Genomic DNA, 14,884 nt, shown 5'->3' on the forward strand with positions numbered 1-14,884 from the left:
TCCCCACACCCTGTTGCCAGCAGGCTTCTTCATAGGACTTATTTTGTCCAATGCCAAGTGCAGAGTAGTGATAGTAGGTTCACTCTTAGCTAAGGTTTTATGCGGTGTGGCTTAATGTTGTATGCCATCTTGGCCTTCTGAAGTCAACCAAGGGAAGATGAGCTGGTAAGCTGAACCAGCCTGAAGCTGAGTTGCAGCAAATAAGAATATTCTTAGACCTGTCAATGCTGAAACTATACCTTATGCATTTAAATAAATGCTGCTATTTCTAGTCTTTGCCTAGGAAGTATATCTAGCATTCCCTTTTCTTCTCTTAAAAATGATTTTCTCCTAAAAACTGTATATGGAGCTACTTTACCTGAATACTACCAAATATGTTTAATATCTCCCTAAATGTTTGCTTTAAAAGACATGGACCTAAAATATCAAGGAATTTGGCTGCACATGAAAATATTAGAAATGAAATCACAATGTAATTTAAATAAATTTTAGTGTTTAAATGAATTGTTTAGTATTCTCATGATCACTTACCTCAACTTTCAGGTTAACATACAACTACTTATCATATTAGCATTTTATAGGTTTATTAATATTATACCAATTATAATCATCATGATATAATTGATTATAACCATCAATTATATCACCATCACAAACACACACATACACACAAACACACATACACACACACATTATTAGGAAGAATGTGGAATTGGGCACTCTCCATGCAAATAGCTTAAGAATATGCCTTGGAAAGTGGTTAAGAAAATGCCTTTGGTCATATTACAAGAGTCTGTGCGCTCACATATGCGTGTGAGTGTGTGTGTGTGTGTGTGTGTGTGTTTGTGTGCATGTGTGTTGTATGTATTTTTAAGGGTATACACATATAGAAGGCAAAAAGGGCCTTTCCCTGACTGGAAGCTTGTAGCATCCACTATAATAGTTTTAGAACCCCTGGGATCTAGATATCTCTGTGTCCTCTCACCTTAATACTGTAGTTACACACACCTTCTAGTGTGTCTGGCTTTTGCATTTTTACCCACTGAGTCATCACTATTCTGTATGACATTGGAAGAGCTATCCTGTCCTTATTTTATTTATACTCAAAAGAGGGATTGCCAAACATTTGGCATTGGGAAATATTCAATGAATAAAAAGTGTATATATGCATAAATTCTGGTATGGATAAACCCCTTGCTTGATGACTGAGTTTATTGATGTTTTTCTCTCTCTGCCTTTCTTGCTTTCTCATGGGAGTATAATTGTATACATAAATATACTAGAAGGAGAAAATGGTGTGAGTAATAATGAAGAGAGCTCAAGATTCACTGATTCAATAGTCTTTTTTGCAGTCTATTGATTGAATGTGTAATAATGTACATAAAATTGGAAATGCGAAGGCAATATAAACCAGAAGTTTCCAGAGACATTGGCTGTGTTCTGGAATGTCAAAAACAGGCTTGTTTCCTTCTGTCTTTTAAGTTGTAAGCTACTGGAGATATCCATTGTAGGCTTGATTGTACTAGTGAGTAATTACAAACAATAGAAAATGTCTGCCTGTTGGGTACGTTTAATCTGTCATGGGGCATTCATACAATGAGATTCAACATGTTTTACATTTAGGTAAAACTCAATAAATACTGTTAGTTCCCTGACTGCAGTCCTTAAAAGCAAGGATGTAAATGTGTATTTATTGACAATGAGAAGCATCCACAACATAGTAAGAATAACAGAATTGCCAAACAGCATGCATAACATAGTTCCATTTATGTGCAGGCAAAACAGTACACGCATCTTTATATTTATCTATAAACACAAAGAAAGTGCAAGTATTTTCCTTGAATATTAAGAATTGTTGAGCTGGGAAGATGGTTCAGCAGGTAAGATACTTGTCATAGAACACAGAGTACTGGAGTCTGATTCTTCAGAAACCACATTAAAAACATTCAATCCAACAAACACACCAAAGCAATCAGCTGAACATGGTAGCCCATCTGTGAGCCCAGCCTGTAAAACAATAGTGGATTGTTGAGACATGGGTCTTCATAATAAGCTGAATCTATCAAGACGTTCTGCTCCAATGTACAAAGTACAAATCAAAATAAACATTCAATGTCAACACATATATACACATATTCATATGGGCCTCTATATGCACATATACCTACAATATTAGAACATGCACACAGACACACACATACCACATACAAGAAAGTAGGAAAATTAAAGATCATTTCAGAGAGTGATTGGTTTTTTTTTTTTTTTTGGCTTAATGTTCTTTCATCTTCCAACTGAATTTATAGTGACTGCATATTACATTATAATTCTAAAATACAAAAAATGATTTTGACAAAAAAATCCCAATCATTTAAATTATTTGGATATGGACTATTTAAAAGTCAATAAACCACTAGTGATTAGGGTGAAATAAAAAGCCATAGCCCCTGTATGAGATCTGTTTTCTTGTTTAGGGGTTAATTTATAATTGCCTTAGGAGCTCCTGGGTTTTCTACCAGATTCAAAATCTATATTGACTTCCAATGACATACATTTTACATTGTAGATAATTCTCTTATAAAATATACAAAAGCAGACACCTGTGGTCATCATTCCTCAAACAACCAGCTGGATAATAATCAAGAATGTTAAATGTGTACGCCTGCTTTCACAGTGTTAAAATAATCATTACCTGTAATGGTTTATCTCCATCATCAATGTAGTGACTGTTAGAGTCCCTAGGAGACAAGTGGCCGATTGTAAGGGGGTCATAAGAGATCAGGTTAGCCTATGATCAAGCCTCTGCAAACCTATCAAGAGGCTAATTGATAGAGGAGGACCTGCCCTGTGGGTGGAATACAAAAGCGAAAGCAAGCAGGGTGCTTGCCACCCTCTGCACTTGTCTGTAACCAACTGCCTCAGTTGCTTTTCCAAACCCTACCATCTTCACTTGCCTACCCTTATGGACTGCATCCTTGAACTGTGAACCCAAGAAAAACTGGATTTCTAAAATGCTTTTGTCAGGGTATTATTTTATTTACTTTTTTTTTCAGTAAGGAAAAGTAACTAAATACACTGTTTCAATGAGACAATTCAGAGACCACAAAGGCATCATGGGATACCAATGAAAAGACAAAGGCCAGCAAGCCCCTGCAGAAGGCATAGCAAGGACCCTCCTTGCCACCGAGTGCAGTTCACATTTTAACACAGACAAATTGATTTTAGGTCTGAGCGGTCAGCTGTGGTGCTGTTTTCTCCTGAACCCATCAGAATTATAAATCTATTTAACCTTTTTTTATCCCCCTGAACTTCTATTAAATGCACAATATGCAGTGCATAGATAATGTAACACAGAATGAAATGGAAAATAAGTTCTTCATCCATTCCTAATCTAATTGTGGCAACTTGCTGATAACTAATGAAAAGACCAGAAGGTAATCATTTCTGCTTTTGAAGGAAGAACTCTGCACCAGGACTGCAGCTGTCTGCATTTCAAGCTCCATTTGTTGAGACTAACATGAAAACAGGATATTTGACTCTTTTGGAATCACTATGCAACATTGTTTGGTGACCCATGACAGAAACATATATTGGTCTTCACCTTCCCATAATTACTATCTCCATCACACTTTATAATGAAACAAACACTCTAGTTTCTGTATTAAAGATAAAGCAAAATTAAATAGAACTTTAAAATGTTTTTCTCCATGCCACTGGCAATTAGCCTTAATGAAAATTTAAATTATGTGTGGCACAAAATTAAGGAAAACAATCATATTTAATTAATTGTATAACTCATAATGATTCTCCCAGAAAGGTGTTGATTAGATATTGAACATTTGATAAGAAAAGTCCTGAATTGGGAGATTTAGGTCAGGGGTGAAGTGCTTGTGTTAACATATATTAAACTCTGCATTCCAGTCTTAGCTTTGGAAAATGATTCTCATTCTCAAGATGATGACCCAATTCAAATGTTAAATGTTACATTTATATATATGTATATATGTATATGTATATGTATATGTGTGTGCATGTATAAATGACATGTGTTCATATAACCAGAATATAGCTCAAATATTTATATCTATAGTTATTTAAACATGAGCACATCTGTGCAAAATAGAGTATTCAACACTGTCAGTTAAATTGTATATCCTTGAATATTTTCCATGAATTCTGTAAAATTGCCTATTTATACCAACTAACTGTATAGGATATTTACAATAGGGAAGTTTATCCTGTTATTTGCTCATATAGATTATACTTACATATCCCTTGTGAAAAAAAGTGATACTTGCGTGGCAAGGGGACTTTTGAATTTAGCATCTTAGATAAAGAGTTGGAGAGGCAAAGAGGCAACTTCTAGTAATTGTTCTTTGGTGTCCAATAAACACAATGTGGCATGTACAGGTTCATAAGCATACATATATAAATACTTATACTGAAACACATATACACACAAAACAATGCATAAGTAATATAATAATACATTTGAAAGATTTATATTTATATAGAGTAAATAAAATATGATTTCTTGAAATTGTATATATGTGTATGCATATGAGTGTGGGTTGCATGCATCCATGTGTACATGTGTCATGGAAGCAGAAGATCAGTCTTCCTTTGTTGCTTTCTATCTTTATTTTTCAGAGACAGAGTTTCTCATTGAACCTGGAATTTAACATTTTGGCTATAGTAGCTGCTTGGCCCAGGAGTCTTGTCTCTGTCTCTCTAGGGCCAGGATTATAGTATCTGACATCATATCTAGTGAATCAAGTTTAAATCTTATGGTGTGTCATCATACCTTGTCAATCAAACCCAGATCTGTATGGTTGCACAGCAAGCACTTTGGTGATTGAGTTCAAATCCCCAGCCTCAAGAAATTAAAACTAGACTAAGAACAAATGGTGTAATGGTTTATAAAAGTGAAGTATACAGTGCGTGGTTCTCCCAGATGAGAGAGTAAGTCATGGTTCACTACCAAAAGCACACATACAAAGATGTGCACATGTACACACACACATAAACACACACACACACACACACACACACACACACACATCTTCTAGTGGAAAGTCCTGTAGAGGCATTATAAAGAGTTCTTTTCCTTATCAGCAGAATCTACTCACTAATATGGAAGACAAACCTGCTATGTAATTTGTTAGCCAATCTTTCTTGTAATTAAGGCAGACAGGAGATAAGATGCTGGCCAGTGAGACAGAAATGCCATTTACTTTAGACTTCCGGGCAGTATTGATTTTTCCCTTGAATAAAAAGCATTAGCGGAGACAGAAGTGCCTCCCCTTCACTTTGACTTCAGTATATGTCCTCGGAGGATGTCAGGGAACTGCCACACTTACCAGTAACCATGAATTTCAAGCTAAGAGAAAATGAAGGCCTCTCAACAATGGATTTTGGGAACTACCTAACCAACTTTGATTTTGAAAGATTAAACCTATACTATCTACAAATTCAGTTTCAGTTAGCATTTCTCTTCCTTTAGGCCAATTAAACATCCTACCTGCCCCCTTCCCAATTTCTATACTTAGCAAATAGTGGCAAGATGCATTCTGGTTTCATGGAAGACAATGAATTGCAATGATGTTTCTGAAATCACAAACACCTTGGTGATAGGTTTCTCATCTTAAATTAGAAATAGGGAGAGAGGTAGCCTGGGATGCCAAGTTGGGGTACATGGAAGCTCTTTGTCTTTCTGTTTTGGAGGCCCTTGAACCCCATTACTAGGAGAGAGATCCATTAGAATGCAAACCTTAGCAGGAGAGTTGGTCCAGCACAGCATCCAAACTGAGATATGATGGAAACAGAGGGATGTGGAAGGAAGATGAGGAAGAGCAGTCATGCATGGTGGGATGGAGAGGAAGAGGGAGGGAGAGGGGAAAGAATGAGAATGTTATAAGTTCCGGGTTCTGGCAGGTGACATGTTTCTTGATCCGGATGAATTCTAAATTAGATCACAAGGATTCTTATCAGTTTCCTGGTGAATGCTTATATATCTGTGTGTGCTGGGTTATTTTAAAAGCTTTATATATAATGGAATGAAATTAATGATACTTTGAAAAGAATGCTACTGTTTGGAGGAGTGAGGAGAGCCTGTGCTTTCTTTTCCATTTTATAGATCACTTAGAACCTAGTGCAGTGACTCCACAAAGTCAGGAGGCTTTAAAAAGTTAATTAGAAATACATAAGGAAAACTGGTCATGTGTTATTCTGTCCGGGGCTTGTTACATGGAGAAAACAAGGCTGATTTAGCGCTGCAATGGATTTTCAGTTAGCACTCTAAAGAAGTTTCCCTTATAAGGAGAGAGAGAAAGAGAGAGAGAGAAAGAGAGAGAGAGAGAGAAAGAGAGAGAAAGAGAGAGAGAGAGAGAGAGAGAGAGAGAGAGAGAGAGAGAGAGAGAGAGAGAAATACCATGACCTTCACTTGGTTGCTAAACAACATGATTTTAGCACTGGGATTTTTAAAGCTGTTTCTTCTATACTTTTGACCTTAAGGACTTTACATTCCTTGTTGTAAATGTATAGTGCTAATTAAATTAAACTCTGGGATACAATTTAGTATTCTGATAATGTGTCTTACTGGATCACAAAGAACTAGGCAATCATGCTCTCCTAGTCATTACCTCTCATGACTTTTTTTGTGCTGCTTTCTTGTAAAGTGAGTTGAAATGTATATTTCAGTTTAATTTAATGTAGATATAGTTTTTTATCTCTCCAACCACATTAACAATCCCCTGAAGGTAAAGGCTCCATTGGAAGATTTTCAGTTTTCCTTACAAAAGAGCTATTGAAACTATGCCCCATGTAAAACTACTTCACTGGGATGTCAATAGATATTTAAGTTCTTTTCTCTTCTTAAATACAGTAGTGAAACAGGACTTCAAAAAAAAGAAGAAAAAAAAAAGAAAAACAATACAAAATAAAACAAAACCAAGCAAATCCTTACTATCTCACATCCCAGAGTATTTGAAATATTACCATAATCCTATGTCCTAAACTGGGGATATAACTATAAATATTGCCAAGTATATTTATCATAAAATTTACTTTTGAAGAGTAAAGTGATTAAATACTTTACTGCCTAGTTTTATCAACTTAACACAAGCTAGAGTCATCAGAGAGGATGCAAAAATACCTCCATGATATCAGGCTATAGACAAGCCTATAAGGCATTTTTTTAATTAGTGATTGATGTGGAAGGTGAGCCCATTGTAGGTGAGTCTATTTCTGGTTTGATGGTCTTATGTTCTATAAGATAGCAGAATGAGCAACCCAGAAAGGAGCGCTCCCCCATGGCTTCTGCATCCTCTCCTGCCTCCAGGATCCTGCTATCTTTTGAGTTCCTGTCCAGACCTCCATAAGAATGGCTATAATACAGAGGCATAAGCCAAATAGACCCTTTCCTCTCTAGTTGCTCTGGTCATGGTGATTCCTCACAGCAGCAGAAACCCTAACTCGGGTAAGTGACTAAAGAAAAAGCACACATTGAGAAATGACGCTTCATGATATATATGCTACCATTATGAATATAGCCTATGCCATATCCAGGCATAAAGATTCATATATTTAGTTCACAAAGAATGGACAATACTTGTTGCTTTTTCAAATGTAGGAAAAATAACTTTAGCATTATAGTCAAGGGATCTCTCCTTGTAAGACAGATATCTAGATTTCAATGTTGCGTGGAATATTTAGTGCATGACTTTATGAAGATTGCTGAAAAGAGCAGCATAAATGTAAGCATGCAACATATGCATGCATTGCTTAAATGATATATTAATTCTCTCTATGCAAAGATCTTGTAATAGACAATGTGCAGTCTTCAGCCACCGAATAAAATTTCTCCAAAAAAAAAAAAAAAAACCCAACCAACTAAAAAACAAACAGCAACAACAAAAGCTCAAGCAGAGTATTCAAATCAATCAAAAAGTTGTATTTGAGTGACACTAAGGTGGGAAAGTCTTAGAGACTGAAAACCCAAGAGAAAGAAATTGTATAGAGAGGGATCAGATTCTCAAGTCTGCTTTCTCTAGCAAAACATTAGAAAGAGTTAATTGAGAAAAACCTTCTGGAATATTATGCTATTTAAGAGGACTAAAATTGGCATTCAGAACTTGCTATAAAAAGCAACAACATACAAACAACACAAGCAAAACTTTTTTGAACTAATGTGAGTCCAGAGTCAGCAGATTCCCATAACGACTGTAACTCCACTGTGGACTCAAAGCTGGGTGAAATAATCCCTGGGTGAACGATGTGCTCTGATTCTCACAGAACACATTGCCTAAGGCTTTGCAGATACCTTCTGCAGGAGGGTAACTTTTGGTCCCTAAAATTACTTCTGTAATTGTTTTTCTGAAAATTCTTCAGGCAGGTATTTAGTTAAAAAAAAATTGAGTGAGTTCATGGGGAAAGAGTAGTAATGTTCGAAACAACAGACAATAAAAATAGACTCACGGGAGCCCCAGTATCAGAGTACCTGGTACAGGAAAGATTTGTGACTAATAGTGTTAATAAAAATAGAACGATTAAAGAAAAACAAATTGAAATCTTAGAAACTATACTTGAAAATAAATTATGTAATATTTATTGGCCTCATACTGTGAAGGAAAATTTGAAAGAACAAAGAATTAAAGGGAAACAAACTCTGCCATTGGTGCACTGTAATCCTGCTACATAACAGAGACAGGGAAGAGGGAGGGAGGGGCAATAGGATGGGATGGGAATTTCCAACAGCCAGCTGGCCCAGTGCAGGGATAGGCGATTTCTTTGATAATGTGGATGTTAGTACATTTAAGATGTCTTATTACGAACTGATACCCAATGTTTATTAAATAGCCAGTACAGCTATGCTGCTTGCAGAACTCAAGGTGGGTTCTTTATTTAGACCATGCCATGCTCCCTGAAATTATAAATTAGTAAAAGCCCACCAGAACCCACACATAGAAGAGTAATAACAAAAGAAAAAAAAAGGCTGTGCACATCCCAACTTCTTAAAGAGACTTGTCACTTATAATTACTGTTTTCTTAAACGTACTGAGTTCAGAACTTAAACTCAATTCACAATTCTTACTGGCTGGCATACAACTAGGGAGAAAAGATTCCAAGATCAATTGAGAGCTGAATTGGAGGCTTACTGTTTCTTAAAAACAAAAAACAAAAACCAAATAATACTGACGGCTAAATCCTCAATTTTCCTTTATTGAATCTCTTTTCCTATGGAAGTAGGCTACGATCCTTTTCTACTAAAGAGATCTTAGGATAAGGAAGTCAAGGAAATATAGCATGCTTTCCTCTTGTGATCCTGACTGGCAGGCATGCGCAGAGCACCCCAGTCTCTACAGACATCTCATTTAACAAGGCATCCACCTTTGTACCTGGAATGACTACACTATCTTTCAGGAATTTTTCTTTCCCTAGCTAGGGAGAAACCCAGACACATTGAGTTCTGTTTATTTCTGCTCTGATGAGCACATTGGCTTGTCTAAGGCAGCAGGATCCTTTATTCACTCTGCTAGCTTTAGATTTCCAATAACCAGAGTATACCTGTCCCCCTTTTGTCTAGAAGCATATATGACCAAAATCATGAGTCTTCTCCATGCCACAGATTACTTGCCATTTCACAAAGGAAGCTAAAACATAATTCCTAACACCTAAACGCTCAAACACATTCAGACGTATTTTTGTGCCGTCTTAAACCTAACAATGGCATGAAGAAGTCCATGGGGATTATTTCCCAAAGGAGGGCTTTTGTACAACATCCTGGTATTTCCATCATTGCAACAAAAGCCATCTATAATTCAGAACACCAACATCACAAAGGGAGACTCTTCTTTTGTGACCTGTCACTAGTCAGAATGTGTCTTTGTCCACGTGTGTCCAAACGTGTTCCAGAGATCAAGATCAAACAGCTCCCACTTCTAAAATACAGAAAGAACACGTGCTATGCTTTTCTTCTGTGTCAAAGCTTCATTCACTTTCCTTTTCTCTTTCCTATCCATTAATTTTCTGTTCAAAATTTATAATTTGCAATGCCCAGATGGCTGACAGAACATATTTTTGTTCTTTGGACAATGCATTGGGGGTTGTCATTGTTTGCCTTTCTGACTTTTAAAATATATATATATATAATTGAACTTGTACTTCTTTGTTTCATGTATACCCAGCAAATCCAAACTTTGGGTTTATTTTTAATAAGCCAATAAACCCAATTTGTTATTGTGTTAGACTTAAGTTAGGATGAAGTGTCTTGCAATTGCAAATACATCCAGATGAGAAGCAACTCCATAAAACATGGACAGTTTGACCTTGTGCAGAGTACCACAGCTACAGCAGGTTCCTAAGGGCAACAGCCATGCCACATCCAGAAGATGTTATTGTGCAGATCATTGCCTTATCCTTTTGCTCCTACACTCTTTCTGCCCCTGCTCTAGGATGTTCTCTGGGCTTTAGGGGAGGGGGTGTAGCTGTGTCATTTAATAGTGTCATGCTCTTCACCAATGTAGCCACACCTAGTTTCTCCTGCTCCTGTAAATAACTTGTCACTCACTCAGGCAAGAACCTGTTTAAACTCAGTGGGCTGTACACAAAAAGAGGATGTGAACACAGGAAGAAGCCTTCTTAGGGAGAAGGGTCCCAACCAGAGAAGGAGGAGAATGGAAGATAGGAGTGGGGATAGAGAGAAAGTAAAATTTAGTCATAGGAAACTGTCAAACAAGATGGTAAAGAGAAATACAGATTATAGAATCACTACTGGTTGACATTAACCAGAAACATCTTCAAAAAAAAATCATATTTTAAATGTATCACAGTAACTTGTTATTAACGTGACTATTTTCCTAGGACAGAGGGTCCCATGTTTATTGTATTTAAATTCTCAGGACTTAACAATGTTTTTAAAAAGATATTTATCTAAGTGTCTCCTAATGACCCATATTTAACAATGATGACACTGAACAACAGTTTCTCTACAGGAAAGCTAGGAGATAGTTGCAAACCTGATGGTATTTGAAGATGGGAAAGGACTGAGAGGGTAATAAATAAATAAAAACATGAGATGTAATTTTGACATGACGGACACACTCTAGCATTCCAGGATTAAAAATAAATAAATAAAAAGGGAAGTACCAAGTCTTCTTTGAAAGGAGCAATGAGATCACATAACTTCCCCTGCAACCCCATACCAGGCTACCAAGTGACTTTACTCCCAGAGGCGAACTAGGCAGACTGCAGAAGGATTTCACACAAAACAGGAGAGATTGGGACATGGTATATTTTAATCCAAGGAATGAGGTAAAAATGTACATCCCAAAAGAGACATCTGGGATAATTTTGGATTCATGGTGACTGAGTTATGTTCCTCTAGTGGCTTGATGAAACAAGGTAACAAGAATGAGGTGTTAGTGTATTCTTCTTTATAAACTCACTTTGCTATTCTAGGAAGAAAACAAAAGGATTCTTTGCTTCCACTGGAGATTGTGGTTGTTATGGCAACTGCTTTGCCTTGAGTGACAAGCCAGTAAGCACAAGTATCTAGCTTTAGAAAAATATATTTCTGATTTTAAATTTTTTCCTAATAAATGGTCAACGTTCCTGAGTGAAACAAATCTATATTTTCAGTAGAAAAAAATAAAAAAACACACAAATAAAAACAAACAAAAATGTACTTTTTGTCCTATTTTTTTTCCTCAGAAGTCTGTGAAAGTCTCCCAGGAAGGACTATTTAATGAAATGCGATGTAAGTGAAAAGAAAATGTTCAGATCGCAAACTTAATGCTGGTGCTGAGAGGTTTATTGTCTCAGTTCTCTCTCTCTGTGTGTGTGTGTGTGTGTGTGTGTGTGTGTGTACACGTGCACGCATGTCCATCATTTTTCACCATCGATGTTTGCTTGTCTGGTTGACACTGGGTCTCTACTGAACCTTCTGTTTATTACTTTAGCTAACTTAGCTGGCCAGCAATCCTTTAGGATCTACCTGGAAATGCACCCCAGCACAGGAGTTACAGATCCACACTTCCACCCCTAGGGGGAGGATTGCCTTTTGAATTATGGTCTCACTATGTAGCCTGGACTAGCCTTATAATCACTATGCAGATCAGGCTGGCCTCAAACACATGGAGATCTGATGGGCTCTGCCTTTTCAGTGCTGGGATTACAGGCATATGCTCCTATCCAAGGCTCAGACGTTTAAAAAGCAAAACATGGTTCTGGGGATCCAAACACAGCACGTGCTTTAACCACAGATGCATCTCCCCAGCCCAGGCAGAGTGTTCCGAATGATTCTGACTGCCTCCCTCACTCCAGAGACAGTTCATTGTGGATCAGGGTAGAGCACACTCCGAACAAGAGAGACGGGGGAAGAAGAGGGAAGGATCCTCTTTGCCATATTTAGACCACAGTTAACACATGTCAGATAAATCTGCTTAAAATGCTCTTCTGTTAATTAGTTCATCATTACAAATTTCAGATGGCTGTTTTCTAGCTAGTAACTAGAGCTTTTTATTAATTTATCTGAAAGACTCTGTGTGTTTAACATTTAATGAGATTTCAAGCAATCATGCAAGCCAGACAATATTTTTTTTTTCAGTTTATTACTTTGGCAAAGAAACAAATCTTTGTTCTTCCTTATGAACTTCTGTGTTTGCACAACCTTTAGAATAAGAGAAATAGATTATGTATCAGGCATAATTTGACTGTGAAAGTTCTTTGTAAAGACATCTTCAAGATACTGCACTGTAGATGCCTTAATAGTGGCTTGGGACCTTAAACACCTCTCTCTCTCTTTGACCTTTTCAGGTTGTGATAAATTCAGAATGTTTGTTTATTGCTTCTACAAAGAGACATTTCTATCTTGAGAAGAATAAGAAAGGAAGATAACTGATTCAAACAGCAAATCTTTTATCAAAACTGGAACTGGAACCCAGCAAGGATAACTCAGAAACACCTGCCATGCATATATATATATATCACAGCCCTGAAACACAAAACAAATGTCAGAAATTGCTCAGCCCAAATGTTAAATTGTCAAAAGAAGAGCTTTTCCTCAATGTGTTTTAACTGCAGGGAAAGGAAATGCATCACTGATCACTGGCTGCTGGCATCATCTCCAACTGTTAATTACCAGTTGTTGCAGAAATTTCAACAGCTTAGGGCTGTGAACATCACTACAGCTTTGTAGCAGGTCCTGAAGGATATGGGCAACAGACAAGTTAGAGTAATTGCAGTCTCAGATATCCTGAACTAGCAGGTATATCTGACCTATGGCCCTTGGTCAGCAGGAGGACCAGCTGTGAATGAAACTTCACACAAAAGTATAAACTCACCTACAACATTATGAGGCACTTTTTGTGATCTTTCTGGTAACTGGGTTGTGTATTTCTCAGGCGTGTGCTTTGTAGATAACAACATTGTGTCACATTTAAAAGGTTGGGCATGCCTGAAAATGTTACGAGTGACAGCTAATAAATCCTGTGGAATTCTTTCTTTCACCTCTTGACGCAGAAACAAATCTGTCTTCGTTTCTCTCCTATTGCTGCAATAAAGCTCTCTGATGAAAGCAGTTTGAGAGAGAAAGTTTAGTTTGGACTTATGACTTGAGAAGGACAGACAGCATGTGGTGAAAGTATGGCGGCAGAAGCAACATGCTGGCTGGTCACATGGCAACCACACAGGAAGGAGAGAGTGAACAGGAAGTGGGGCCAGCCTATAATGCCTCAAGGGCAGGCCCCAGTGACACATGTCATCCAGCAAGGCTCCATTCCCTAAAGATTCCACAATCTCTTCATTAAACACCACCAGCTGAGGACCAAGTATTTAAGCACATAAGCATATAGGGGGCATTTCCCATGCAAGCCACATCAAAACCATCTTAAGCATTCTTTGGAAATGAGCTTATATGACCCGAAGATCACCTGAATTCTTTTGTAAAGTGAGTGGTTGTCATGGTTGAATATGCTTGGCCAAGGGTGTGGCACTATTTAGAAGTGTGTCCTTTTTGGAATAGGTGTGTCACTGTAGGTGTGGGTTTTAAGTCCCTATCCTGTCTGAAAGTAAGTATTCTGCTAGCAGCCTTCAGATGAAGATGTAGAACTCTCAGTTCCTCCTGTACCATGCCTGCCTGAATGCTGCCATATTCCCTCCTTGATGATCCTGGACTGAATCTCTGAATCTGTAAGCCAGCCCCAATTAAATGTTGTCTGTATAAGACTTGCCTTGGTCATGGTTTCTGTTCACAGCAGTAAAACCTGAAGGCAGTTGTTATCCTTCAAACAGCAGCATTGTCAGTATCTGAGAATTTAATAGAAGATCCTAGACTCTCTTTGGGACTCTAACTTCACACCTGATTGGATAGGCTCTCCAATCAGAAATGTGGGAATTAGACTCCCAATTTGTTTTTTAACAAACCCTAATGGTGAGTCTGGTCCCAAAGTAATATAAAACTATAAAATCATCCTGTGTCCTGGATTTCCAGGATGTTTTAGGTTAGGAGTTTTCTCTGTTCTGAATTTTCTTTGACTGTTGTGTCAATATCTTCTAAGGTATCTTCTATGCCTGAAATTCTCTCTTCTATCTCTTTCATTCTGTTGTTGATGCTTGCACCTGTAGTTCCTGACCTTTTTTCTAGGTTTTCCATTTCCAGGGTTGGCTCCATTTGTGAGGGTTGCCTGACTTGGTGGTAGGTGATGGTAATCTCAGACTGGGTAGGTAGGAACAAGGAACTTGTACTTTTTAGTTAGACAGTCTAACAGAATTGGTGAGCCTCAGGTCCCAGTAAGAGACCCTGGGTCAAAGAATAAAATGAATGGCTCCCATTGGGGACACTCAAAGTTGACAACTAGCTTCCACAAGTGTGCACACAGACACACACACA

At 37.6% G+C, this 14,884-nt stretch overlaps 1 long non-coding RNA gene across 1 annotated transcript in view; it reads left to right on the plus strand.

Annotated features, from left to right (window-relative positions):
• The window catches only part of LOC116077722, a 136,648-nt gene extending 123,136 nt beyond the window's left edge, over window positions 1–13,512 (plus strand). The window contains exons 3-4 of the long non-coding RNA XR_004113311.1: window positions 11,707–11,752; window positions 12,811–13,512. This is a non-coding gene — a long non-coding RNA (uncharacterized LOC116077722). The remainder of the gene's footprint in view (window positions 1–11,706; window positions 11,753–12,810) is intronic.
• The last annotated feature ends 1,372 nt before the right edge of the window (window positions 13,513–14,884 follow it).

Source organism: Mastomys coucha, unplaced genomic scaffold (genome assembly GCF_008632895.1).
Source record: "Mastomys coucha isolate ucsf_1 unplaced genomic scaffold, UCSF_Mcou_1 pScaffold5, whole genome shotgun sequence".
In the NCBI taxonomy this organism is placed as follows: domain Eukaryota; kingdom Metazoa; phylum Chordata; class Mammalia; order Rodentia; family Muridae; genus Mastomys; species Mastomys coucha.